This window comes from Herpailurus yagouaroundi, unplaced genomic scaffold (assembly GCF_014898765.1).
Source record: "Herpailurus yagouaroundi ecotype Mexico unplaced genomic scaffold, PumYag 250, whole genome shotgun sequence".
Classification (NCBI taxonomy): domain Eukaryota; kingdom Metazoa; phylum Chordata; class Mammalia; order Carnivora; family Felidae; genus Herpailurus; species Herpailurus yagouaroundi.
The window spans coordinates 2,159,463-2,185,796 of NW_024412467.1; the positions used below are offsets into that span (position 1 = coordinate 2,159,463).

The window sequence follows — 26,334 nt, forward strand, 5'->3', positions numbered from 1 at the left end:
GAAAGAAAGAAAGAAAGAAAGAAAGAAAGAAAGAAAGAAAGAAAGAAAGAAAAAATTGCAGAGGGATTAGAGAACTCAGGGCTTGGTGACAGATCCCAAAGCCTTTTATTCTCAGATTGGTTGTTTGTAGACAGATAAAAAGAGCCCCAAAATTACTCGCTAGAATAACAACTTGGTCTCTGCTTAAAAGCAGAAAATTAGCAAAAGAGCACATTTTCTGGGTAACGTGAAGCTAGTGTATTAAGTTGGGGGTGGGGGCAGGGGGAGGAGGGTTCCAGGAGACGAAAACCATCTTGAAATATGTGAGCCAAACATCACCCACTTTGTGCGTGTCGGGTTTTCCTCCGAAACAGCAAGATCGGAAATTGTTTAAGTCCATACGAATGTGTGTGCGTGTGTGCACATGTACACACACGCCAGTTGTCAAGGCTGTGAAGACCACGAGCTTGGGCAGTAACGCTAGAAAACAAACATCTTCATTCCGTTTTGAGCTGATACAAAACCATCACGTCTCTGTGGTGCAAGAATCAAGCAATATACAAACACATAAGGGAGAGGGGGGAAGTCATCTAGAACCCGCCCCCAGCCCACGACCATACAGCATAGTGTTCTCATTTCTTGGACTAAAACATACTAAACATATTGTTTTCTCGGATCTGTTCTGCAACTTGCTCGTGTCATGTAGCCATCTAACTTGAATACCTTTCTGTGTCCATCAGCAGCCTTGAATTTCTTTAGACGGGGTTCATACAGCCAAATAAATGCACACGAAGGTTTGCAGGGTTCGGGCAGTTTGAGTATATCTAATCTGATTCACTCAAATACACACACACGCACACACACAAAGACCATAATTGTAAAAAGGGAGTGTATTGGATGTGGACTGGAGTGTTCACCTCACCTGGAGTCTGGGACTCTGTAGCTTTGCCACACTGCCCCCACTGTCCCCACATGGTAATGTAGGGTGGAACTAGTCCCCACATGCTCCCGGAAGAGTGAATCTTTGCAACCCCCCCCCCCACCAAAATGAATGCCGACTGGGAAACAAGACCATTCCCTGTCCCCTTGCGGGCTGATCCCATGGTGCCTGGTTTCCAAGGCACCAGAGGTGTTCTCGTGCTTGTGAGTGGGTGATTTGACACTTGTCCCCGTCACAAAATGGAGAGAGGCATCTAGGGCTGGAGCCCGTGCCCTGCACAGCCGGGCAAGATCCAGAAAAAAAACAGGGTCTGGGATATTTGCTGACTCTGAATTTCTGCCGCCCAAAGTTTCTTTCCCCGAGGACTTGTTATCCATAGAGTCAAATGAATCCAATCCTTCAATTTCCGAGCAAGTGACACAAAGCCTAGAGGATTCACTTGCTAACGTTGTGTGAAAGGAAAACAAGTAAACACATGTAAAGGAGCCTGCGAAGAACCTCGAGAGACTCCCCCTCTGGACAAGGGGAAGCTTTACTTCTATCAGCATGGCTTCAAAGGATCAGAAAATATGCTCTTTTGAGCCCATCAGAGGCCGTGGCATGGAAGGGATTTTGTGGGCTTGCAAGCACCCCTCTAAATGGTACGAATCATGAAGGAAATGTGTTAGATGTGTTCTTTAAATGTGTGCCAAGGTTTCATTGGCAACAATTTTCACATATGGAAAAGTTGAAAGAATTGTAGTGGGAGCATCTACACAACCACCCCCTGGATTCTGCCACTGAGCTTCGCTGGACTTGCTTTATCTCCTATCTAGCCGTCCATTCTTTCCCCTACAAATCAATCCATGCATCTTACTTTTTTCATGACTGGCTCTTCACTTCAACATCTGTGTCACCCATTCTTGGTCAGTGGTTCTTTAAAAACATTTCTTTTTGGTCAAATCCATTGAGGTATAATTTGCAGAGTGTCTTTTTATAGAGAGTACTTTTACTTCTTCGTATATGGTCCCATCAGTGTTGACAACATCTGGGGCTGTACAGCCACCTCAACAAGCAAGATCTAGACGTTCCACGCCACCCCCCCAACCTTCCCTCCCGCTCCTTTGTTGTCAAGCCCCTCCCTAGACCTTGTCAGCCGGCGATCTGCTTCCTGCCTTATGGTTTTGCCTTTTCCAGAATAGTTTACAAATGGACTCCTCCAGTCTGTAGTCTTTTGAGTCTGGCTTCTTTCACTTAGCTTAACAGGTTTGAGGTTCCCCCGTGTTGTTGAGTGAATGTTTGTCCTTCATTACAGAGTAGTATCCCATTTTGGGGCGTATTTGTATAGGGTAGGATCATTTGCAGGTGACAAGGTCTCTAGGCAAAAAGCATGAGCACGGGTGCCTGGGTGGCTCCGTCGGTTAAGTGTCTGACTCTTGATTTCAGCTCAGGTCACGATCTCGTGGTTCGCGGGTGTGAGCCCGGCATCCGGCTTCGTGCTAACAGCACGGCATGGAGGCTTCTTGGCATTCTGTCTCCCTCCTCTCTCTCTCTGCCCCTCCCTGCACACACATACACTCTCTCTCTAAGAATGAATAAATAAACTTTAAAACACATAGGTAGACAGTCCCCAAGGGCTACATGGTCTACATGGGTAGACATCAGTGTGGAAAACACCCAAGATCTCCATGGTCTTCATATACCTGTTCCCCTCTCAGGGGAAGCTCTAAGCAAACAGGGACAATGAACCCCTCTGGAGTCCCACGACGCCTCGTCTACACTCTGGGAACATCAGTGGGACCTTCTCGGGTACTGTATCCAATCAGTGGGAAGTGATTACAGCTCAGAATGTGTCACACAAGTTGTCAACACTACACTCTTTTTTCTATGACACTGTATGTGGTTGTAGAAGCTGTATATCGCTTTGCCCAGGGTGAGACCCAGAATCAGACTGACATAGGAGAGCAGAGGCCGGGGCACGGCTGTCCTGGCCCCAGAGAGTAAGAGACAGTTACAGGGACCCCAGGAGTCCTACTGGGGTCCAGGAGCTTTCTGGCTGCCCTGTTACCCCTCTCCATTTTTTCTCCCTAATTTGAGTTAAAATGTTGTGTTTTGCATCAAGAGCAAACAAATCCTGCGCCCAGAAGGAAAAGAGTGAAGGAATGTCTTGAGTTCTCAAGGAAATCATGTAGGTTAGCTTTCAGTTTTTCATCCAGCTTTTATTTTTTTTTTTTAATGTTTCTTTATTTTTGAAAGAGAGAGACGGAGCATGAGCACGAGCACGAGCACGGGAGGGGCAGAGAGAGAGGGAGACGCGGAATCCGAAGCAGGCTCCAGGCTCCAGGCTCCGAGCTGTCAGCCCAGAGCCCGATGCGGGGCTCGAACCCATGAACCGAAAGATCATGACCTGAGCTGTAGTTGGACGCTTAACAGACTGAGCCACCCAGGCGCCCCTAATTCAGCTTTTAAAAGACTAGCCCAGACATAGTTATAATTCCCCCAAAGGACAACAACTCCATTTCCTTCTAAATAGAAGTTAAATCACACTGAATCAAAGTTGAATTTAACCTCACAGTTAAAACAAAGCTGCTTGGTTTTGTAAGATGAGAAACCCAGTCCTCAGGTGAGACTACAGATTCTCTTCGCCTTCAGCGTCATTTCCGTGTCATCTGTGATGTGGGGGCCCACGACGTCCCCACCACGGCCGCGGGACTCGTTTCCAGGTCTCCCCTCGGGTCATCTGTGAGAAGCCGCTCAGAGCACGTAGCCTGTCAGTGTCCAGCCATCCTTTCCCGCCCTGGGGCTCTTGGGCACCGGCTTTTCTCAGTGCTCCCTTCCAGTGCCCTGTGCCTCGGGTCACCCCAGTGCCTCCGGCGTTTGCCCCCTCGGCCTGGGACACAGCCCAGCTCTCAGCGCCTTGCCTGGCCTCCTCCCACACCAGACCAAACCCACTGCTGTCCACAGCCTCCTGACGCTGGCGTGGCCCAGGGGACGGGTCCCAGTGTGTCAACCTCGTGGCAATGACTCAAATCTCACACTTCTGTGGGTCCGGGCGCTTCCCGCTGCGGACTCCCAGCTGCCCTGTCAGTTAGGAAGATCTGTATTACGCCCTTTCGCTCGCGTGGGCACGAAGGCTCAGAGAGAAGGGAACACGAGGGGACACCGCTCCCTCCTCTGGAAGGGACCCGCGCCAGGCACCACGCCAGGTGCTGCGTGAGTCACTCTTTCACTGACCGCTCAGTCCGGCCCCGTTTCTGCCTGTTCCGGAAATTCACCTTACCGTGTCTCCCCACGTCTCAAGGTCTGGGCCCGGATGAAATGCACGCAGCTGCGGGTGTCCCCCAGAGGCCACTCGCTGTCTGACCGCAGAGGAAGGGACGTGCGGTATCCCCTGCGAACCGCGTCTCCAGAGCTGTGCCAAACGCTCGGGAGTCTGAGAGATACAAGGAATGTTCAAATCGTGATGGAACGTCTTCCCTGAGTCCCCGTTTCTTTTCTATGCCAGACAAGGGTGGTGGGGACCACTGAGACCGCGACCGGACCACCCGGCACCCCTGCGTCCCCTCCAGAACTGGGAGAAGTCAGGCCGGCTCCGTTCACCCTCCGCGACCAGGGCTGCCTCCTCCAGGGTGCCAGTCCTGCTTGGCTATCCGTTGACCCCTGAAAGTCGCCTCTCCCTGCTTGTTCAGTCGGTTCCCATCCCGCTGGTGGCTTCGGACACTGTGTTTCCCCACATCTGTGCAGAGGCTGAGCTGAAGGGAGGAATAGGGCGGGTGAGGGCAACTCCCATGGCCCCAGGATGCGGTGGCCCACTCCGGGGGCCCCTTTCCTTCCCAGCACAGAGCCGCGGGCTCCCCTGGGGCTTGCCAGAGGATGCCTCCCTCCAGACCCACCGGGGCCTCCCAACTCCAGCCGCTCGTGGGTCACCGTGTGTAAGAGGCCGTCCCCAAACCGCTGACCCCCTCCCTGGGCCGCGCACACCTCCGGTTCTGTGCCCAGCAGGGCTCGTGCGGCGTCAGCACCCGTAACCCACCCCTCCCATCAAGGTCGCCCCCCACACTTTCCCTTCTGACCTTGGGGAGGTGGTCGGGCTTCCCCGGGGGTCCCCCCCCCCCCCCCGGGGGGGCCCCCCCCCCCCCCCCCCCGTGACACTGTGTGCCTCAGCGTCTGCGGGCTCACCTGCCAAGCGGGCGGGCGGCATCCCCCCCTCGCTGGGGTCCCGAGCGCTCAGGACAACGGTGCGTGTGAAAATGTTTCGTCAGCTTGCACAACCACACAACCCGTATTAGGGCGTCCCTTTACAGTTTTATTCTTTATGGTAAACACAGTTTATTATAAAAATACATATAACTTATCAAGAAGCTCTTAAAGGGCTTCCTCTTGTTTGTTTAATATACCTCCCGATGTCCCCCCATTTGCTCTCTGTAAAATTGTCATCGTCTGGCATTGAAGACCACTGTGACCTCCGCTCTACCGCGAAGGTCACCGGTTCAAAGACATCGCAGGGGAATTCATGTTCTAAAGCCATACCACTGGTTTCTTTTGCAAGTATACATTCAATTTGTTCACTTTTTAAAATTTTTTTAACGTTTATTCATTTTTTTGATAGACACAGTTTTTTGATAGTGAATGGGGGAGGGGCAGAGAGGGAGAGGGAGACACAGAATCCGAAACAGGCTCCAGGCTCCCAGCCGTCCGCACAGAGCCCGACGTGGGGCTCGAACCCACGAACCGAGAGATCATGACCTGAGCCGAAGTCGGACGCTCCACCGACGGAGCCACCCAGGCGCCCCATTTTTTGTTCACTTTTAAAAACGTACAGAAAACAGAAAATAGACGGTAACTCAAAACAGGCTAACGGGGACTGACTTGTAGAAATTCTCAGGCTCTTGACTTTCAAGGAAGAACAAGGACTTATGACGGTTCGTGTCCCCACTGTTTACGTGCTGACCTCCCAAAGTGTTTTTAGGAGACTGACCTGTTCCTTCTGCCCTTCGGTCTCTCATGTTTCCTCTGTTAGACAAAGATGCTCTTCAGCCTACGTCATGTTGAGCATAAATCTGAATTCGCGAGGCCTCACGTAATAAAACTCGGCTCTCCTTTATGCGTGTGGCAAAATGCACACTAATATAAACACCTAATAAAACCCACACTATCAGCCAAACACGACAAATGGAGGCAATTTCCCTCTTCTGCACACAAAAGCCCTGATTAATCCCACACCCTCCTGGGTAGCATCTACAGCCTTTTCGCCTTTCGTTTTACCTGTAAATAGCCTTCATGTATAAAACTGTCTTTTCTGAACACCATGCTTCCAAAATGACTCATCTGTGATTCAAGATCCAACAATCTCTGGAGCTTTTAATCTCACGCAATTTTTTTTTTTTCAGTCTTCTTTTGTTCACGAATGTACTTACAATTTGCTTTGAGGTACCAAGGGTTAAATAAAGCATAAACAAAACATCCCTTAGGGTCATAAAGAAGCTTACGACACATTCCTTTCTTCTACTCAAGCTCTTGTGTTATATTAGTTTCCAGAGTCTTCTCCTCTAGGAACAGTCAGCTTCCGACTCTCTCTGAACAGTAACTCCCTAGAGGGACTCAGTGAGGAGAATGATTGCTCCCCAAAGTCCACAGTGTTTCCAAAGCCACGTTGGAACATTCATATTCATCACATCACAGGAAATAGGTTTTTTTTTTTAAAGCCTTGAGCACATTATCTTTAGTTAATTTGTATGGTCTTCTCCATTCCAGCATCCCATTTTTATTTCGATCAATTATATTCTCAAAAGAGTTTTTTTTTTTAAAGTGCTCTCCTCAGAAATTCAGTTTAAATTAAAACAAAAACGGTTTACATTTCCTTTGTTTTAAGGCACAACCATTGCTGGGGGGTTGGGGGAGGGGTGGAGGGACAGAAGGAACTTCCTCACCTGTTCTTGTCATTTTTAAAAAATTGTAAATCCGGTATAGTGAACATACAGTGCTATATTAGTTTCCGGTGTGCAATATAGTGATTCGACAAGTCCATACATTGTTCGGTGCTCATCATGATCAGTGTACTTAATCCCCATCACCTATTTCCCCCATCCCCCACCCACCTCCCTTCTGGTAGCCATCAGTGTGCTCCCTATAGTTAAGAGCCTAGTTTTTTTGGTTTGTCTCTTTCTTTTTTTTTTCCTTTGTTCATTTGTTTTCTTTCCTAAACTCCACATACGAATGGGATCACATGGTATTTGTCTTTCTCTGACTTGTCTCACTTAGCATTATGCTCTGCAGATCCCTCCATGTTGTTGCAAATGGCAAGATTTCATTCTTTGTTTTATGGCTAATATTTCTTGTATATATCGCTTCTTGATCCATTCATCTATCGATGGACACTTGGGCTGCTTCCCTAATTTGGCTATTATAAATAATGCTGCAAGAAACATAGGGGCGCACATATCCTTTTGAGGTATTGTTTTCCTATTCTTTGGGTAACTACTGAGTGGCGCCATTACTGGATCATATGGTAATTCTATTTTTACTTTTGGTGGAACCTCTATACTGTTTACCACAGTGACTGCACTAGTTTGCATTCCCACCAACAGTGCGTGAAGGCTCCTTTTTCTCCACATCCTCGCCAACACTTGCTCTTTCTTGTGTTTTTTTTTTGTTTCTATTTTAGCCCTTGTGACAGGTGTGAGGTGGTATCTCTTGTGGTTTTGATTTGCATTTCCCTGATGATGAGCGATGTTGAGCATCTTTCCATGTGTCTGTTGGCCATCTCTGTGTCTTCTTTGGAGAATGTTTGTTCATGCCTTCTGCCCACTTTTTAACTGGATTATTTGCTTTTCTGGTGTCGAGTTGTATAAGTTCTTTTTATATTTTGGGTACTAACCCTTTATCAGATATGTCCCTTGCAAATATCTTCTCCCACTCAATGGGTTGTCTTTGTTGTTGTTGTTGATTGTTTTCTTTGCTGTGCAGAAGCTTTTTTATTTTGACACTTTTGTCTTCTCTGGTCTCAGGACACATATCTAGTAAAATGTTGCTACATTCGATGTCAGAGAAGTTACATTGACATAAGTGGGGTGTTACAGTCTCCTACTGTTATTGTATCAGTATCAATTACTTCCTTTGTTTGTTATTAGTTGCTTTATGTATTTGGGGCTTTCGCGTGGGGTGCATTAATATTTACAATCATTACTTCTTCTTGATGGATTGTCCCCTTTATTAATATATAGTGCCCTTCTTGGTTTCTTGTTATGGTCATCGTTTTAAAGTCCATTTTGTCCCATCTAAGTATTCCTACCCAGCTTTCTTTTCACTTCCGATTGCATGATGAAATCTTTTCCATCCCTTTGCTTTCATATCTGCAAGTGTCTTTAGGTCTGAAATAAGTCTCTTGTAGGCAGCATATATATGGGTCTTGTGCTTTTTTTTATCCATTAAGTCACCCTATATCTTTGATTGGAGTGTCCATTTTCAAAGTAATTATTGATTACAGTCCATTTTCAAAGTAATTATTGATAGGTATATACTTATTACCATTTTGTTACTTGTTTTGGGGTTGTTTTTTTAGTTCCGTGTTTCTTGCTTCTCTCATGGGTGATGGGTTTCTTTAGTGATATACCTGGATTCCCTTTTGTCTTTATTTTTTGCATATCTGTTACTGGCTTTTAATTTTTGGTTACCATTAGGTTTGTATTTAGCATCTGACTCATCTATCAGTCTGCTTTAAGTTGATGGTTGCTTAAGTTTGAACCCATTCTATACTCCTCTCCCCCACGTTTTAGGGATATGGTGCCATAATTTACATCCTTTTATGTTATGTATTATTTGAATGATTTTTAAAGACATACTTAATTTTACTGCCTTTGTGTTTCCTACTGTTCTTACTCCCATTTATGGCCTTTCCTTTCCACTCAAAGAGTCCCCTTTAACATTTCTTATAAGACTGGCTTAGTGGCGATGAATTCCTTTAACTTCTGTTCATCTGAGAAACTCTTTATCTCTCCTATTCTGAATGATAACCTTGCTGGATAGAGTTTTCTTGGATGCAGATTTTTTCCTTTCAGCCCCTTAAATATATTACACCACGTCCTCTGGTCTGCAAAGTGATTGATGAAAAATCAGCGGATGGCTTTGTGGGCTTTTCCTTGTAGGTAATGGTTTCCTTTTCTCTTGCTGCTTTTTAGATTCTCTCTTTGTCCCTACTTTTTCCCATTGTAATTTCTATGTGTCTTGATGTGGCCCTCCTTGGGCTGATTTTGTTTGGGGCTCCCTGTGCCTCCTGGATCTGGGTTTCTGTTTCCTTCCCCCAGATTAGGGTATTTTTGTCTTCAGTTATTGAGTTTCTTATCCCTGATTGGTTCTTTTTCATGTTTTCTATCTCTTTATCGATGGTCTCACTGAGGCCCTCCCCTCTTTCCTCAAGTACATTGAGTATTTTTATGACTGTTGCTTTCCATTCTCTATTGGGCATATTTCTCCGTTTTGTTTAGCCCTCTTGCTGTGATTTCGCCCTGTTCTTTCATATGGAACATATTCCTCTGTCTCCTCATTTTGACTAGCTCTCTGTGTCTGTCCCTATGTGTTAGGAAAGTCAGCTATGTCTCCTGCTCTTGAAGGCAGTGGCCTTGTGAAGAATAGGTCCTGTGCGCCTATGGTACACCGTCCCCTGTTCTCCAGAACCTGGCGCTTCAGCGGTGGCTCCTGTGTGTGTTGTGTGCACCCAACTGTTGTGACTGAGCCACACTTTCCCTCAGTCCAGTTGTCTGCGATAGCTCTCTCTGCCTTCTGTGAACAAGGTTTGGTCCCTGTGTTATTAGCAGGTCGGTCTGAGGCTGCTTTGGCCTTGAGCTAAATCAGAGCAGACAGTTGGCAGAGATGTAGTAACACTGAACTGCAGGCTGCTTTCCCTTTGTTCTCCCCTGAGAATCTTTCACTGGTGGGCAGGGTCAGCAGGCAGAACAGATGTCTACCTCAGCCCCCTACTGGGACCACAGTCAAACTGATGTACGTGCTTATCTTCCCCTCTTCCTGGGGCTAGAGTCACGTTGGAGTGGTGCTGGCCCCCTACTGGGGATGCTTGCACACTACAGGCTTGTGGTATTGCTTTGGATGGGCTCCAGCCAAGGACATATTAGAGAGGGAAGGTCTTCAGGAGAAGTGGGGGAGGGGACATGGTTCTAGCAAAGTTTTGCGTGTCTAATCTGTGAAGGGACCTGGAACCACTTTAGAGGCTGGAGTGGGTGGATTCACAGAAGCAAGGAAGGGCATGCTACTGGAAAGCCAGACAGAGAATGTTCCTGCTGTGCTCGTTCCCTAAGGGGCCCTTGTTTCTCAGGGAGCAGGGGAAAAAAATGGTACCCACTGTCTTTTTTGTTCTTGGAGAGGTCTCCCAAAGATCCATGTCCTTTAGTGGTGTCTGGGTGGTTCAGTCAGTTTGGTGCCCGACATCGATCAGGTCATGATCTCGCAGTTCATGAGTTTGAGCCCCGCGTCGGGCTCTGTGCTGACAGCTCAGAGCCTGGAGCCTGCTTTGGATTCTGTGTCTCCCTCTCTCTCTGCCTCTCCCCCACTCATGCTCGCTCGCTCTCTCTCTCTCTCTCTCTCTCTCAATAATAAATAAACAATAAAAAAAATTTTAATTAAAAAAAAAGATCCCTACCCCTTTATTACATATTCTGAGATTAGTAAATAAATCTCCCTCCCAAATAACCCAAGCATTTTTCAAATCGCTGCCTCTATGCTATATCTCAGTGGTTTGTTTGTCATGCTGTCCCTTTAATGGCAGGGACTCAGTTTCCTTTTGCACGCCTGCCTCTCCCAGAGCCCAGCTTGCTGATTTTTGAAGTTCCAGGTGTTAAGCCCTACTGATGGTAAGAACACCCCAAATTTGGCCTCTCTGTCTTTCACAGCCAAATGTTATGGGAACTCATCTTCCCTGTGCAGGTTCCCTGTGCCTGGTGTGAGGGTCTATTTCTCTCCCCTCTCGATGGTCACAGCATCCCTCCCTCTCGTGGACAGTACGTTTAGCTCTCAACCAATCTCCACCCTTCCTACCCTCTTCAATGTGGTCTCTTCTCTACATTTAGCTGTCGAGGGTCTGTTCTGTCAGTCTTTGGGTTGCTTCTCAATTATTTACACTAATGTGGGTATCATCCAGTTGTATCCATGGGACAAGATAAACCATCTTCCTCAGAAGTCTGTTCCTGTCGTTTTTTTTTCTAAATTTTTTTTTCAACGTTTTTTATTTATTTTTGGGACAGAGAGAGATAGAGCATGAACGGGGGAGGGGCAGAGAGAGAGGGGGACACAGAATCGGAAGCAGGCTCCAGGCTCTGAGCCATCAGCCCAGAGCCTGACGCGGGGCTCGAACTCACGGACCGCGAGATCGTGACCTGGCTGAAGTCGGACGCTTAACCGACTGCGCCACCCAGGCGCCCCTGTTCCTGTCGTTTTTAAATGCCATGCTGCTTTTACATTTCTAACCCTTAACAAGTCTCATTGTCATGATACCCAGCATTTCCCCAGCTCCGGCCTCCCAGAGCACTGTTGTTCAGTAGATAGTCTCTGTATAAATCCAAGGTATTATTTCCAAGTAGCAGAAAATTCAAAAAAATACCAGGCACTTACTTGAATTTCTTTGTCTAGAAGGACCCTAGAGTAATAAGTAGAAGCTTTTAAATTAGCTTTTTCCATCTCTGCCTATACCTTAAATCAGATTATTTGAGCTCCCACCAGCCACGTGAACACCAGGACCTGTAGGTGGGAATGGGCATGAGGCAGAGAGGGCTTCCCCTTAGACTTAGATGAATAGGCAGACATCTCTACTCATCACCTCTGTCCTCCCTACACCCACCCTCCTCCCCGTCTTCTCTGTCTTTCCCATTTTATCATGCCTAACTACTCACCTAACTGGGAGCTTTAACCCAGAGTCACCAACCTGGCCTCCAAGAATGTTGTGAGGCAGAAATAATAGCAACTTCATTTTTCAAATAAGTAGCTAGAAACATAGAAAACCACTTTTTGTGCCATCAAAGCATATTGTGGTAGGAAGGATATCCATGGATTATAATGAGCATCGAGAAGAACTGAAGACAAGACGTTGGCAAGATCTAGAAATATCAGCTGTTGCTCATCCCAATGCCCTTTTAACTCTGTGGGGTCCTCCCGCAGGGGAGGTGGCTCTAGAGAATGCTCTGGGGGGGCACAGGCAAGGGCCCTCCTCCCTGGAGGAGGTCTCCCTGGAGACCTTCAGCCATTCTTTCTCCAACTGCTCTGAAAAGCGAATCTGCTGGATAGTGACATCCATATTTTTAAAATTAATTTATGCTGTACTTGGATTTTCTCTTTTTCCTGTCCCCAACTGTTTTTGACAATTAGTAAATAAATCTCCGAAACTTAGAAATCTCATTTTGGCAAGTTGAAGGTATAATATTAGTTATATGTGTTATATTAAAAAGAAACGTATTGCCTTTCAGTTGTAGGTGATTGAACACACCATGGTATATCTATGGTTTGTAGATGATTAAACAAACCATGGCATATATATGGCAATGAAAAAGAATGGAATGGATACGTGCATTTGGATTATGCTCAGATGCATTATTCTAAGTGAAACAAGCCAGCCTCAAAGGGCTACGTACTGTGTGATTCAATTTACATGGAGTTCTGGGAAAGACAAAACTGTAAGGATAGAAGACAAATCAGTGTCCACCAAGGGTTGGATAGAGAGGTTGACTACCAAGAGGTCTGAGGGGATCTTTTTTTTGATGGAAGTCTTCTATATCTTGATTGTCATGGGGGTCACACTATTGTCTGCATTTGTCAGAACTCATAGAACAGTACGCTGTAAGGGGGTAATTGTACCCTGTGTAAATTATACCCCCCCCCCAAGAGAAATGTATCTAATTTCATCAAATTATGGGTCCATTTCTACACAGGTCCCCTTGCCACAAACCTTCATTATAAACCAATTCTTTGATTCAAGGAACTAAGGAATTAAGGACTTTCATAGAATAGATTTCAATATGGTCCCTTACCAACTCGTATTACAAACAAAATCCTCAGCCATAGTCTTCCCACATTTGCTACCACTTTCCTCCCGTAATTGCCCCCACATGATCCCTCTTACCAGGCAGGACTGGTCTCCCCCTGCCTCAAACACTCAGAGCTCACTCCTCCCTCTGTGCCTTTTCCCTGTTGTTGCTCTGTCCAGAAGGGCTTGCCTTTTCACTCTCTTCTTCCTCTACCTGAGCTCACTTCCAGCATCAGTAAATACCCAGGAAGTGTGTGTCCTATGTGCAAAGGAGACCATAAACTCGATAGGGATTTTTTCCCCAAAGAGCTTATAAGCTAAGTCATATAGATCCAGGAAGTCGAATTTATGCCAACATATTAGAAGTGTTTTGACAGAATTATTTGTGAATTGTATACTCTTTCAGCTCATCGGGGTTATCTATTTTTTTTTTTTACGTTGAATACTTATTACACTGGTAATAAGAAGGGAAAGCAGAAATTAAGGACTTAATAAGTGGTTTGGACCAGAGAAAGTGACAACTAGACGTTAGGATGTCAAAAATCAGAAATCGTCACTATCAAAAAAGAAATTGGTGGGAGGAGATGGCCTGTGGAATCCATTACAAACGGCAGACACATCTATGTTAATCTGCTTTGGTCCTCCTCATTCACAGTAAGAATCAAGCTGAAATATCAGATTGACTCATTGGAGAGCACAGGGTAATTGACTCTCGGAGAAGCGTAATTAATTGCAATGAGCAGATCCTAGGAGGGAAAATATAACAGACCTCACCACGCCTGTCCTGTGTTTCGTGTAAACGACAGCTCGGTTCTGTTTTTGTTCTTTAACCAACCATTCTTTAACCATTCATTCATTCTTTAACAACCGTCTTTTGGTTAAGGGGAAAAAAATGTTTTCCTTCTTGCACAATTTCCACTAGTACAAAAGGAGACATTTACATTGGTTTATCATTCAGAGCATAACAAATCCATTTGACTCAACACATTTCAATACGAGCTGCTTTTTAATAAGATCTAATGTGATACATATCATTGGAGGTAACTTATAAAATGAAGTACAAAGGATACATAAAAATATTCTATTATACCATCATCTAGGTACAACTATTGTTAACATTTTGAAGTATGTCTTCCTAGTCTTTAGTTTATATACATATTTATATATAACAACTGGGATCATATTATGTATAAGATTTTGGTAGTCTTTCAGTTATTATATCATAAAAAATGTACCCCGATAGTAAAAATTTTTCAAAAATTGGATTTTTAATATGGTATCTGTAGTATTTCATCACACAAATGTAACAAAGCCTATTGACATGTCTTTCTAATCGTTCACTAGAATTAATACCTTTGTATAATTTTTGTCCACGTCTCTGATTATTTTCATAGAAAAGATTTATTTAAGTGTGATACAAGGGTATAAACATTTTTGAGCCTCCTGGTGCATGTTGTTAAATTGGCCTCCTTGAAAGTAGTAAATTTACACTAACAGTGTAAGAGTTTGCCTGTTTTCTTGCAACTGTACCCCCTGTTAGAGTATTTGTGTTAGAAATCTACACAGTGGTCAAAGGTGGGATAATTTGAGCACCAAAAGAAAAATGCCCACTCATGGTTGAAATACATCAAGTATATAACAGTCTGAATTCACAATGAAACACAGAACATATCATTGTCACTTTAAGATCCTAAAAATATACTTTAAAGAAATAAATCACACATCTGTCCTTTCTTCCCTGAGCAAACTGTATTTCAGACTAACTAAAAAGATGATGCGGGAATCGTAGCTATAAATGTGAAAGGAAAAGAAAAATTGATAAAATCATCGTTCTTTTTTTAAAATTTTTTAAATTTACATCCACATGAGTTAGCATATAGTGCAACGATGATTTCAGGAGTAGATTCCTTGATGCCCCTTACCCGTTTAGTCCATCCCCCCCACTCCCTCCAGTAACCCTCTGTTTGTTCTCCATATTCAAGAGTCTCTCATGTTTTGTCCCCCTCCCTGTTTTTATGTTATTTTTGCTTCCCTTCCCTTATGTTCATCTGTTCTGTGTCTTAAAGACCTCATATGAGTGAAGTCATAGGTTTGTCTTTCTCTAATTTCGCTTAGCATAATACTCTTCAGTTCCATCCACATAGTTGCAAATGGCAAGACTTCATTCTTTTTGATTGCCGAGTAATACTCCATTGTATATATATACTACATCTTCTTTATCCATTCAGCCATCGATGGACGTTTGGGCTCTTTCCATACTTTGGCTATTGATAGTGCTGCCATAAACATTGGGGTGCATGTGCGCCTTTGAAACAGCATACCTGTATCCCTTGCATAAATACCTAGTAGTGCAATTGCTGGGTCATAGGGTAGTTCTATTTTTAGTTTTTTGAAGAACCTCCATACTGTTTTCCAGAGTGGCTGCACCAGCTTGCATTCCCACCAACAATGCCAAAGAGATCCTCTTTCTCCGCATCCTCGCCAGCATCTGTTGTTGCCTGAGTTGCTGATGTTGGCCATTGTGACAGGTGTAAGGTGGTATCTCATTGTGGTTTTGATTTGTATTTCCCTGATGATGAGTGATGTTGAGCATTTTTTCATGTGTCAGTTGGTCATCTGGATGTCTTCTTTGGAGAAGTGTCTATTCATGTCTTTTGCCCATTTCTTCACTGGATTATTTGTTTTTCGGGTGTTGAGTTTGATAAGTTCTTTATAGATTTTGGATACTAACCCTTTATCTGATACGTTGTTTGCAAGTATCTTCTCCCATTACGTGGATTGCCTTTGAGTTTTGCTGATTGTTTCCTTTGCTGTGAAGAAGCTGATGAGATCATCATTCTGCAGTCCTCGTGAAATCATGGGTAGAGACAATGATCATTAATAGATGTCCAAACTCTCAATGAGAAATTGTTGGGGACCTTTATAATGGAGGGATCCAAATGACATCACATGAGCTCATCCATCAGTCTTAACATCACTACGAATGGTACAAGTGACATGTGTACCTCGGGATTTGACAGAGAGGAAGCAGACAGCATCACTTGTGAGCAGTCCTACTGAAAACATTGAACTGGAATCTAATCAAGATTTTATCTAATCTAGATCTTCCTATTAGTTTATAGGAAATATAGGAAATAGAAAAACAAGTTAATCAACCACCTGAAGAAGTAATCAGCCCAAATCAGAATGTGGAAATTTCTATAGGATAAATTTTCAACAAATAAATAGTATTTGTCGATGGAAATAGTGGGGGAGAGCAGTTTGATCAACTGATGTTGAAAAGTTCTGTGTGGATGAATCTGTGCTTTTAAAAAATGAAGAAATAACAGAGTAAGAAAGTCTTATTTGTTACATCATGGAAAGCCAATATCATGCAATGAATAGCCTATACAAACTCTCTTTTTTGGTGGTAGATTATTCTCGGTATTACTGGGTTTTCTTTGGCCAGAATTTTAAATGTTTTCCCTATGTTTCTGATTTTCTGAGAATATATATCAGTTTGCGAATTTTATATAAAGCATTAATAAGAAGACTTCTGAGTTAGTCAAGATGACATCACTGTATTTGAAATTGCAAAAGGTCAATTCAAGCATTTTGGGTAGTAACCACCAGGTGGCGCCACTTTCTAGTTTTGGGTTTTTTTTCTGAACCCAACATCAAACATCTCTTCTGACTTCAACAGAAAGAAATAAGGATATAACACATTATTCACTCATGTATCTTTTCTATAAAACCATAGCTCCCAACTGAGTAATTTTGTACAATGATCAAACTTTAACATTTATTGATTGACAAACCTAAATCCACTCACGGGCCCTTGTCACTAAACACAACTGTTTCTAAGGACTGTCCAACCAAACTTTTTTCTCAAGAACATGTAGTTCTTTTCTCACCTTTGGGATTTCCCCAGGATCTATATACATCTGAAAACATTGCTTCATACTATACAATAATGAAATCATGTTTCTTTCTTCCGTATGGTGAGCTTCTTGGAGACAAATATGATTTTATTCCTCTATGTAACCTATGGTTGGCAACATTTGGTTCACGGTAGCTCAGCATGCGTACGCAGAAAGACCGCAGAATCAGGAAAGGTATGAGTGCCTCCCCGACTCTACGTGTTGTAAATCTGAGTTCCTCCTGCCATGACTATCTTTCTTGCCAAGATGAGACATTTTTTCCATTTCTCCATACAATAGAGCCTCAGGACAAATCAATTACGGATGTCCTCTATACAATAGTCTGCAGAGGAAAAGCAGACAGTGAACATCACCACATTCTTCTGTCTGCGCGTTGATTTTTTTTCAGCACCAATAAGTCTTTATATATTCATTTTTTCAGAGAAAAAAGGAGGGGGGGAGAGAGGTGGCATGTATTCTGAAGTGACAAAAGGGGAAAGGAAGTGGCCAGTAGGGCAAAATTAACCATTTAAGAAACATCCTCCAGTAATGGGGCCTCCACACCCCACATTCAGAAATTAGGGGGAGACAAAGGGATCAGGGAATAAACAGATATGCTCTCCTGTCCATCCCTCCCCGTAAATCCAAGATTTCAGATAAAGCTTGGGTTTCTAAGAGTAAACATGGTTTCACATTCATTTGCCCTTCCTTGAACAGTTTTGTGGCTACTTTGACATAAGTTCCTTGCAACCACTTAAAAGTCCCTGAATGACGTACATTCATCTTCCTTTTCTTCTCCGTCTCCCATCTCCACTTTCTATGGGAAAGCCCTGCCACCCCTCTGCCCGGTCTAGCCCGGATCAGAGATTAAATGGGTTTGCCCCACCCAAATAGAGTGGCACGCATGTTTTGTGTGGATGGCCCCAAGAAATGGTGCTTAACCAGGAGAATTGGGAATGATGGATGGAGTGGTTCTAGTTTCTACACAAACAGTTCAGGAGTTGTGGAGTGCCAAGAATTAAATGTGTGTGCGTGCGGATTGGGGATGAGAGGTGTACCTTGATTTTTGAAGTTTTAGTTTCTTTCTACTCTTTAGTTTTTCTGGCAGCACTCTTTTAACTCACTGCATCATCCCCTTTCTTTTAAAATGTTCAAAAATGTTCAAAAAAATGTTCAAAAAAATGTTCAAAAAAAAATGTTCAAAACCAGTTGTGTCTCCATCATGGTAGCATTTTGTTAAAGGCTCTTTAATTCTATAAACAATTTTAGAATATCAGTAGATGGAATACAACTGTTTTTTTAGGATTTTTTTTTTTTTTTTTTTTTTTTTTTTTTGAGAGAGAGCGAGCGAGCAGGGGAGGGGCAGAGAGAGGAAGAGAATCCCAGGCAGCCTCCACACTCAGCACAAAGCCCGACATGGGGCTCCAACTAACAAACCGGGAGATCGTGACCTGAGCCAAAATCCAGAGTCAGATGCTTAACCCACCAAGCTACCCAGGCGCTCCTATGTTAAACCAGAATTATAGGGTAGCTTTCTCACCTAGTCCAGGGAAACCAGTCATTTTCTTGGGTGTTCACTTATTACATGCTTCTCATGGCCACAGTCAGGAGAATGCCCCCCGAAGAGGTCTGCTCTGGTCCCTGGAACTGTAAGTTAGGTTCCGTGGCAAAGGGGAATTAAGGCCACAGAGGGAATTAATGATGCTTATCAACTAATCTCAACATACAGAAATTAGGGCCCCTGGCTGGCTCAACCTGTGGGGTGTGCATACGACTCTTGATCTTGGTTGGGGTCCTGAATTCAGGCCCTATGTTGGGCGTGGAGGCTACTTAGAAAAAAAAAAATAGGCAAGCTATTCTGGATTATCTGCTTGTGCCCAGTGTAATCGCAAGGGTCCTTATAAAAGGGAGGCTGGATAATCAAAGAGAAAAGTTCAAGATGCTGCTTGGCTGGCTTTGAAGACGGAGGATGGGGCCACAAGCCCAGGAATGCAAGTGGCCTCTCGAAACTAAAAAGTCAGGGGAAAAGATCTCCCTTTAGAGCTTCCGGAAGGAAGGTGGCCCTGCTGACTCCTTGATTTGAGGATTTCTGACCTTCACAACAAACGTGTTCTTGTTTAAGCCACTAAATTGGTGGTAATTTGTTACAGCAGCCACAGGAAACTGATACAGTCACCAAAGACTTCTATCCCTTCCCATGGCTTCTCTGGGTGACATTATGCAATTACTTATAGGGGTCTGTGCATCCCACTCCTGACAACCGTAATTATTTATGGGTTTTAAGCAGAAATGTGTAGAAGAAGAGACTTCTTCGTCTGAACACCTACCAAAAAGAAGAGAAGCAGAAAAGCATGAGCAAATGTGTGCAAGACCGTGAACCCCAAGCCTTCGAGCAGGCAGCTTAAGTGAATGGGCAGTCTGGGCAGGGAGGCATTGGAGAAGTGGGGGGGGGGGCGCTGTAGCAAACTGCAGAACAAAAGCCTAAGAGGCACTTAAAAAAATTCTTTTTAATGTCTATTATGTATTTTTAAGAGAGAGACAGACAGGGGCGCCTGGGTGGCGCAGTCGGTTAAGCGTCCGACTTCAGCCAGGTCACGATCTTGCGATCTCGCGGGATCTCGTGATCTCGCGGTCTGTGAGTTTGAGCCCCGCGTCGGGCTCTGGGCTGATGGCTCAGAGCCTGGAGCCTGTTTCCAATTCTGTGTCTCCCTCTCTCTCTGCCCCTCCCCCGTTCATGCTCTGTCTCTCTCTGTCCCAAAAATAAATAAACGTTGAAAAAAAAAAATTTTTTTTTAATAAAAAAAAAAAAAAAGAGACAGACAGAACATGGGCAGAGGAAGACAGAGAGAGAGGGAGACACAGAATCCGAAGCGGGCTCCAGGCTCCGAGCTGTCGGCACCGAGCCCCACGCGGGGCTCAAACTCACGAACAGCGAGATCGAGACCTGAGCTGAAACTGGACACTTAACCGACTGAGCCACCGGGTGCCCCAAGCCTAATAGGCATTTATGTCATTTCTTTTAAGACTGTGTCAGCCCCTCCATCCCTCCTCCCTCCCCAAAATGTTTGCCACCTGACTGGACACCAGCGTGAAATCTCTGGGGGAAAAAAGCTAATTTCTTTAAGCTTCTTTAGCCTCTAGCCTGTTGATCGACCGTGTCTAAGCGCAATACCTAGCGGGGATTATAATCCCCTCCGTACAGGGAAGGGACCCTTACCCTAGGGTTTTTTTTTTTTTTCCGGGGATTGTTTTTTAAAGACGACCCAGAATACAAATCGGAATCGGTAAAAAATTTTTTTCTAAGTTCCAAGGTAAAAAAAAAAAGCAAAACTAAAAGGAGACAGTTTGACATTTTAAAGTCAGCGCTTATTTGATGAATGTTCATAATTACAGGAAGGAAAGAAGCAATGAAACAGTTGAGGAAACTTCATCACCGTCAGGCCTGGAACTTTTGTGAGCCGTGGGTGGTTGTTTGTGAGGTACACTCCGTCACCGGGTTGTTAAATGCTCCTGGATTCGTGACTATTTGTCCTTCAACGGATCAAACCCTCTCTTTTCCAGTTCTCCTCCTTTCCTGTTAGGTGTCTCAGCCACAATTAAGTCATGCTGTGGAATGCTTACTGCCATAAATGTCATGCAAATTGAACATAAAGCTAATTTTACTTCTCATGAATAGAGCTCCTGTGGGTTTCCTTCAAGACGAATGGGGGGGGGTACATTTCATCCTTGTTCTCCACTTGAAATCACTGACGTTTACCTTCAGGGATCCAGCTTCCCCTCGGTCTAAATTTTCCATCCCTCTGGGCTTAATTCCTACAGCTCCAGTGCATCGTTGAAGCCCTCGCCTCGGGAAGCATTGAGTGAATAGCTATTTATTATTTTTAGAACTCCATTTCCAAGAGAAGGCTTTCAAGCCACGATTCACCTCTCTTTCTGTAGGCCTGTGAAAGGCCACCCCCTGCCTCAGTACATAAGAGCGCCCCACACAACCTCCATGGAAAGCTAGGGAAATTTCTTTCCGGGAGGACTAAGCGAAGGAGGCCCTTCCTTCTCCTCCCCAGTTACTATCATACTGTTTGCCATCAATCAGTAACCAGGCTTCGAAAAGGAAAGGAGGGTTTGGTAAACGTGACTGACGTCCTGAAGTCTACACAGAGCGGGGGTGAGATCTGCGAATGTTCCCCTGGGTCACATCTAGGCCATAAAGAGGGCCGCGTGCCCGCCCGAGCCCCTTGGAAGGACGGAAAACACCACGCGATTAGGCTGCACGGAGGACGCATCCCTTCATTCCACATGCCCTCGTGTGGGGAAGGTTTCCTTACTTTGTGCTCTTTGCAGAAGCTGACGCGTCAATGATGTGTATGTCTGTTGCCATGACGACCCAGCAGCAGCCGGCCTGGGCTTTTTCACCCCGTACAAATGTGCTCTTGAAGAGATGCTTGTCAGAATCTGCCAGACTGTCTTCCCTCCTGGACTCGCACAAAAGGTTTAGAAGGTTCCTGACCGCATTTAGCGCAGACGCAGGCTGAAATTTCACATCTGGCTAAGGCGCGCGCACGATGTATCTCAAAAGCTCCGATCCCCCGCTGAAGTAATGGTGTCCCTGCCTGTCACTGCGAGAGCCTGCGGGGGCAACTCTGTATAATTAAAGAGAAGGGCCGAGCACAAATGCAGGAAAAGGGAATCTCGATGATTACCGGAACGGAGGCTTCTGTTGACTTTTAATGGGACTCATAACTATCTCTGCATTTAATAAGGGGTCGTTGTTGCTGCCTGTGTTTTTATTCCTAGTTTGGCTTGTCAAATCCGTATGTAGGTGCTGTACCAAGGGGGAGGGGGGGACCCCACAGTGCAAGCCAAGGGCATGGTCACGCAGGCCCTTCTCCACCCACTTGCTGGGCCCCGTTTCTCCTCATGCCTAGTGACCAAAAGAATTCAACTCCGCGAGTTCTGTGCCAAATGACACAGTTTTCAATTATCTAGGGATGCATTGACTAAGTTCGGGGGCTCTTGGAGTCCTTCCTTTCTCCTCCTCGGCCTTCCCGCTATCTGCCAAGTCTCATGGAGACGGCAAATAAAGGCAGCCAAACACAAGTGAATTCAAAACATAGCGGCAGCTCGCGAGAGGGTTTTATCGGGAAGACGGGGAACCGGTAAAATGAGTCGTGGGGATCGCTGTGGTTTGTGCCAACCCTGTCTTCAGAATCCTGAGTAATCTGTAGTGGGCTCTACGTATAGATAACATTGTGAGTTATCGCACGATTCCATTAAGGTAGCTCGGAAAGTGAACCAAATAGCAGGGGGTGGGGGTTATTGTTTGTTGGAGGTTTTTGTGTATGGGTTTTTTTGTTTGTTTGTTTTTTTGGGGTTTTTTTTGGTAAATCTTTTTATCTCTAAAGACATAGGGATGCCTGGGTGGCTCGGTCGGTTAAACGTCCGACTTCGGCTCAGGTCATGATCTCATTCATGGTTTGTGAGTTCAAGCCCTGCATTGGGCCATCAGCCGTCAGGATAGAGAGCCTCTGTCCCTCTGTCTCTGCCCCTCCCTGGCTTGTGCTCTGCTCTCTGTCTCGCTTTCACTCACTCTCGCTCTCTCTCAAAAATAATAAACATGTAAAAAAATAAAAATAAGAACACGAGTGTTCTTGAGTCCCTTACAAAAGGCTACAGGAAATTTCAAAGCGCCACACTTACATCTGGATCCTGGTTATGAGTTACAAGTTGTAGGCTAAACGTGCAGTCAGAGTTGGTCACCGATGTCTGACAGTCTTCGAGCAAACAGTTCAAGCCTCAGGATCTCAGTTCTGTTAGGTGTAAAATGAGGGGGTCAGACCCCAGTAGTTCGGAGGGCCACTCCAGGTCGAAAATTCTGTTTCCCTCTGGGAATTCTGGGAAAACGAAGCCCCAAACATGCTGATACGCTTGAATGAATTAGAGTTTAGGGGCGCCTGGGTGGCGCAGTCGGTTAAGCGTCCGACTTCAGCCAGGTCACGATCTCGCGGTCCGTGAGTTCGAGCCCCGCGTCGGGCTCTGGGCTGATGGCTCGGAGCCTGGAGCCTGTTTCCGATTCTGTGTCTCCCTCTCTCTCTGCCCCTCCCCCGTTCATGCTCTGTCTCTCTCTGTCCCGAAAATAAATAAAAAACGTTGAAAAAAAATTAAAAAAAAAAAAAAAAGAAAATGCTAGGGCTGGTCATGAGAGAGAAGCATCCCAACAAAATCAACATTGAAGCCCCTTCCAGCCCCCTATGTTAGTCCTGCCCCCCTCGAGGCAGCTGGAGCTCCGTCTTCCCATCTAACCCATGCCCCCCCCCCAGTTTTGTTTTTTTTATTAAGAAGCTAACAAAAAAAAATCTGCATGTTTTCTGGCTTGAATCATTAACTTACTGAAATGCAGGGTGGCCATCTGGTGTAGGAGGGATTGTAACTTGGGGTAGGCGGTCAAACCACATGAACTCCCGGGCCCTTTCAACGCACCCTTGCTGACCTCGCATCTTGATGTCCGTTGTACAAACGAGCCAGTGCAGGGCCTGGAACGTAGGTCACACATTCGCGGCCTCTGGTGGGAACTCAGCTCACAGATGCTCTGTTTCAAAAAGGCATTTTAAAAAGGAAGACTTTATGTTTAAGAAGCCCAGCCTGGGTGGCTCAGTCGGTTAAGCGTCCAACTTTGGCTGAGGTGATCTCATGGTCTGTGAGTTCGAGCCCTGCACCTGGCGCATGCTGACAGCTCAGAGCCTGGAGCCGGCTTCAGATTCAATGTTTCTCTCTCTCTCTCTCTCTCTCTCTCTCTGCCCCTCCTCAACTTGTGTGTGCCACGCTGTCTGTCTCTCCCTCAAAAATAAGTAAACATTTAAAATTTTCGTTAAAAAATGAAGACTTTACATTGAAAACATCCAGATTTCCAGCTTCTGTTATCCCAGGTCACAGTCCCCCTGGTGCTGCTGTGGCTGCTGGGTGTAAGGAGGGCTCCCCGGCCCCCACCCACTGGATCCTGTTCCCCTCCCTGCCCTGCCTTGCCACCAAGTGAGTTGATTTGCTGGCTAGTCAGGGACCACCCACCTTCTCCGGACCACCATTGAAGTATCAGTGTTCCAGGAAAAACTCACTGAGCTATCAGAGACGATGACCCAGAAGATCCACATCAAAGATCAGATCAAAGGCCAGAGCTTTCTGTTGGGGATCCGTATGCATTTAATGATTTTTTTAAAGGGAGAGACAGGGAAAAGCCATCTGAACAGAGATGACAGATATTCAGTAGGTGGGATGCTATTCTTGTGTGTTCTCACGAACTCCTCGCGGTGCCAGATCGCTATCTGCAGACGCTTACCTCTGAAACAAACCAGGGAGGGGGCGGGGAATGGAAGGTCTCTAGTGATTGTCGTGGGGTGGTACTTAATCAGCTCACCCTCTGCTGACAACAGAGTAAGTGGTGCTCCGGGGTCTCCCCCTCCATGGAAGCAGGGATCTTGTGAGTTCTGGTTGCTTTTTTCTTTTAAGTTACATGGGGCATAATTCACATCCCATCGCATTTGCCCTTTTAAAGCAGACAATCCCACAATTTTTAGCATGTTCAGAAAGTTGTTCAGCCATCACTACTACTTAACTGCAGAATATTTGCATCACCCCCAGAAGAAGCCCCTTCCCCATCAGCAAACACCCCCCATTTCTGCCTCTTCCTTCCCGAGCTCTGGGCAACCCCTACTCTGCTTTGTATCTCTATGGATGTGCATATTCCGAGCAGTTCGTATCAGTGGAATCACATAATGTACGACCTTCGATGTCTGACTTCTTTCACTTAGCATGATGTTTTCAAGGCTCATTCATGTAGCAAGTATCATTACCTCCTTTTTATGGCCAAGTAATGGTCCACGGTATGGATATATTACATTATGTTTTTCCATTTTTTAGTTTGTGGACATCGGAGTTGTTTCTGTATTTTGACTATTATGGAGGATCCTTCTGATGAACATTCATGTTCAAGTACTTATGTGGGCATCTGTTTTCATTTATTTTGGGTATATACCTCGGAGAAGAATTACTGGATCATCTGGTAATTCTGTATTTGACTTTTTGAGGAACTGCGAAATTATTTTCCCCAGTGGCTGCACCAGTTTACATCCCCACCAGCAACGCAGGAGGGTTCCAACTTCACATCCTCACCTCAACTCCTCATTGTCTGTCCCTTTCAGCTTAGCCATCCGAGTGGGTGCAGACTAGTATCCCCTTGTGGTTTTGATTTGCATTTCCCTAACAACAAATGACTCTGAGCATCTTTTCATGTCTGTGTTAGCCATCTGGATATCTTCTTTGGAGAAATGTCTATTCAAACTTATACCCCATTTTTAAAAATTGGGTTACGTATCTCGTTATTGTAAGTTGTAAGAGATCTCTTTATATTCTGGACACAAATCCTGTGTCAAACATACGATTTGCAAATATCCGTTCTCATTTTGTAGGGTCATGTCCTTTTCTTAACAACGTCCTTTGAAGCCCAAAAGGTTTTCACTCTGATGAAGCTCGATTTATCTACTTTTTCTCTTGTCATTTTGTGACTTCAGCGTCTTATCTAAGAAACCAGTACCTGACCACTATCCCAGATCACAAAGAATTACTCCCATGTTTTCTTCTAGGAGTTTTATACTTTTCGTTTTAACATTTAGGTCAATGGTCCATGTTGAGTTGATTTGTGTATATGGTGTGAGGCAGAGACATGCAGTCTGGTTCTCACAGTTAAGAACTTGTTTCATGTGACTTGTGCTCCAGCGTGAGCTTTATGAAGGAACACAAAACATGCAGATCCTCTCCTAGGGAAGAAAGCTTTGCTTGGATTCTCCGTGCGATACAGAATAAGACCATGCAGCTTACCTCATGGTAATGTGTGGAGTCTGGGCCATCCTTGTCTCATCCCCAGTGTCTCACCCAGAGACTCAAAGACTGAATCCTGGGAAATGGAAACTGCTCCTCTCCAAGAGATCCTTTGACCCCTAAATTGGTGTGTGTGTAAACATGTACATGTATGTATACATGTGTACATGTGTGTATATGTGGGAAGATTGTATGTATACGTATATACAGGTATGTGTCTACATTTGTAACACAAAAAATTGTGTGGCCACATTTCCACTGGCATTTCCATCCAACTTCGGATGGCCAAAGGCCATGCTCCCTTAGCTTGTCAATAGCTTAGAGACAATTGAAAGGGCTCCTTAGGAATGATAGTTCTTCCTTTATTCTGCTTTTCTTTTTTTTTCTTTAAAAAAAATTTTTTTTTAATGTTTGCTTATTTTTGAGAGAGACAGAGACAGAGACAGAATGTGAGTGGGTTAGGGACAGAGAGAGGGGGAGACACAGAATCTGAAGCAGGATCCAGGCTCTGAGCTGTCAGCACAGAGCCCGACGCGGGGCTCGAACTCACGAGCTGTGAGATCATGACCTGAGCCGAAGTCGGACGCTCAACCAACTGACCCACCCAGGCGCCCCTCTTTATTCTGCTTTTCTCCCACAAAACAATC

At 45.0% G+C, this 26,334-nt stretch overlaps 1 protein-coding gene across 4 annotated transcripts in view; it reads left to right on the forward strand.

Moving 5' to 3' along the window:
- Window positions 1-26,334, forward strand: part of RIPOR2 (RHO family interacting cell polarization regulator 2) — a 232,636-nt gene that overhangs the window by 7,086 nt on the left and 199,216 nt on the right. The window lies entirely within an intron of this gene.